Genomic DNA, 3,270 nt, shown 5'->3' with positions numbered 1-3,270 from the left:
CAACTAATCTTTCAATTTTGTTGCAAATGAACTAAGGGCCACAGCCCACAAACTGGTTTTCATTTTCAGCAATTTAAAAAATACAAGAAAATGAAGAAAATGGGGAAAAATGATAAAAACACCATGGAAAATAGGGGAAAAATACATTTGGGGCTACGAAAAATACAGAAAAATGGGATTTATGTTTGTTGATGTATGGCAAGGCTGGGGCATGAAGTTATGCTTCAGTTCAGCCTTGTTTATATGTTTTAGTGCGTGTTTCCTTCCTTTCTCCACATAAAATGACAAGGAAACCCTAAAAGAAATGAATGTAATGATGCACTATCGGCGGGGAAGGGTAGAGTTGTGGAAAAAATGGTTAAATTCCGCTGAGCATGAGGAATAATTTGCTGATTTTATATGCATTGCATCTAGGACGGAATAATAATGATAAAAATTAAACCCTAGTAGCACGAAGATCACTTCGGTGCTAGGTGTTGCAACGAAGCACAAAGCGGTTAGAAAGAAAAGCATGAAAGAGATGTTTTGCACTTGCACGCTGGTGGTTTTTAAAATGTTTGAGCACTAGGCATCCACCTCTTTGCATGATCATTTAGAGGAAATTAAAAGTATCAGAGTTAGCTCCTGGATATGCATAGCAATTGTTTTCAGTAGGCCTGTGACCCACCGTTGAGAGCGTGAGGTTCCTATGCTGTAGGATAGACGAGGGTTATAGGGGAAGTCAAGTGAGGGAATGGTACATTCCTGGATACGTTTATTTGGTACCTTGAGCGACGTTTGTGCGAAATGTTTAAATGTTGAGCGACGCATCGAGGGGCCAATCCCCAAGGTGTAGGAGAGTCGCAGAGGGTTGACGGCATTCAGCCGTAGGAGGAACCCCATATGTGTATGTGATTCGAGCCTTTTGGCTATGTGAAAGGGACTCCCTCTGAGGAGCAATATTGGGTTAGGATCAGTTGGACTACAACGTATTACAAACGCAATGTTTAGGAAGGCAGAGATTTTGATAGACGCTCCTGGCCGCGAGGCCGAGGGGTTGTCTTGTGCATAGTGACGAGGTCCGGCTAGTGCATGAGCCAGTGCCGGCCCGTTTTTAGGTCCATCAGTATTATCAAATGCACATCAAGGATGAGGATATTCAGAGGACAGCTTTCAACACCATATATGGTCGTTTTGAGTTCACAGTAATGTCCTTTGGATTAACCAATTCTCATGCTACATTCAATAGGCTGATGCAAGATATCTTTAGACCATACCTTGATGATTTTGTACTTGTTTTCTTTTATGACACCTGGACTACTCCAAGGAAGAAGAAGACCATGAGCCTCAACTTTGCATTGTTCTTGAAATCATGAGAATGCACAAGCTTTATGCCAAAAAGAAGAAGTGTACCTTCCTCAAATGTCAGATTGAGTAACTAGGCTTCATTGTATCAGAAGAGGGAATCTCTATGGATCCTGCAAAGGTTAGAGATGTACAAGAATGGCCCCCACCAACCACTATTAAGGAATTGTGTAGCTTTCTTGGTCTAACACGATGGTATAGATACTTCATCAAAGATTACATGTTAGTTATGGCACCTCTCATAGATCTACTAAAGAAACAAATTGTCATAGTGTGGACACCACTAAACAAGAAAGCTTCGACCAACTCAAACATAGCTTAGTGAGACTACCAATTCTCAAGCTCCTAGACTTAAGGAGTTCAAAGTTGTTACAGATGCTAGCTCACTTGCACTAAGCTGTGTACTAATGCAAGAAGGTCATTGCGTGGCATATTCCTCAAGGAAGTTAAAAACCCATAAGAAAAATTATGCTACTCATGACTTGGAACTATTGACTATCATTCATGCCCTCAAACTCTGGAGGCACTACTTTCTCGGTAACAAATTATCCTTGGTCATGGAAAACCAAAGCCTCAAATGGATCTTCTCCCAAGCTGACCTCAACATGAGGCAATGCCACTGAATGGAGGTGCTGCAAGGGTATGACTTTGAAATCAGATATAGACGTGGTAAGAAAAATGTGGTCAATGATGCCTTAAGTTGTAAAGCATTCCTCAACTCTCTCATTATGAAGGAACTTTTAATGGCCAGATCACTAGCCACCATGGTGTCAATGGTAGGCAACCCTATCCTTAAATTGGCTAGGGAGGACTCTAAACATGACCCACAATATTAGAAAATGATAAAGGAGATCCTAGAAAAGGACCAAAGTCCCAAACTCAAAGTTAAATACCAAGAGTACTTTGTCCATGAAGGCCTAGTCTACTTTAGGACAAGACTATGTATTCCTTCGAGCCAAAGACTTAAACAATGGATACTCTGGGAAGCACATGATTCCCCCTTCTTTGGTCATCCAGGATATGCCAAGACCCTCAACATGGTCAGGAAGAGCTATCATTGGGAAAGACTTAAGGGAGATGTACTCAAATATGTCATGGAACATTTGTCTTGTCAATGCATCAAGGTAGAGCATGTCAAGATGTCTGGAAAGCTACAACCCCTCAACATCCCTCAGATGAAGTGGGAATTTATCAACATGGACTTTGTTGTTGGGTTACCTCCAGCTCCAAGTGGGTACAACTCAATTATGGTTGTAGTAGATATGCTCACCAAGGTTGCACATCTCATCCCAGTAAAGACAAAGTATAAGGCTTTAGATATTGCCAAATTTTTCATTAAGGAGATATTCAAATTCCATGGGCTACCCAAAAGGAACATCAGTGATCGAGACTCCCTTTTCACATCTCATTTCTAGAGAGGAATATTTGAAGATATTGGGACTCAGCTTTGTTTTAGTACGGCCTATCATCCTCAAACTCATGGCCAAACAAAAAGGTTCAATCAAGTGATTGAAGATATTCCTAGAGCATATTGTTGTCACAAGCCTAAGAAGAAGTGGATCCAATATCTACCCTTTGTGAAGTTCACCTAAAATTCTTCCTTCCAGCAAAGCATTAAAATGACACCTTTCAAAGCATTGTATGGGCATGATTTTTGTTCTCCATTAAATTTCTCGGACCCTACTTTAAGGGTAGAGGCTTCCAAGAAGATGCTAGAAGAAATGGATGAACTGGTTAAGGCCATTAGGCAATACATCAAAGCTACCAAAATAGGTAAAAGGCTTATGCCGATTTGAATAGGCAAGAGCGGCTCTTCAAGGAGAGGGATATGGTTTTCATTCGTATACAACCCAAGAAGAGTTTCTTATCCTTGGGAGAATTCAAAAACCTTAGCCCAAGGTATTGCAGGCCTTACAAGATCCTCAA

Source organism: Lygodium microphyllum, chromosome 14, assembly GCF_053477565.2.
Source record: "Lygodium microphyllum isolate KBCC chromosome 14, Lygodium_microphyllum_v1.1.10, whole genome shotgun sequence".
Lineage (NCBI taxonomy): Eukaryota > Viridiplantae > Streptophyta > Polypodiopsida > Schizaeales > Lygodiaceae > Lygodium > Lygodium microphyllum.
This window is presented reverse-complemented; position numbering follows the sequence as displayed.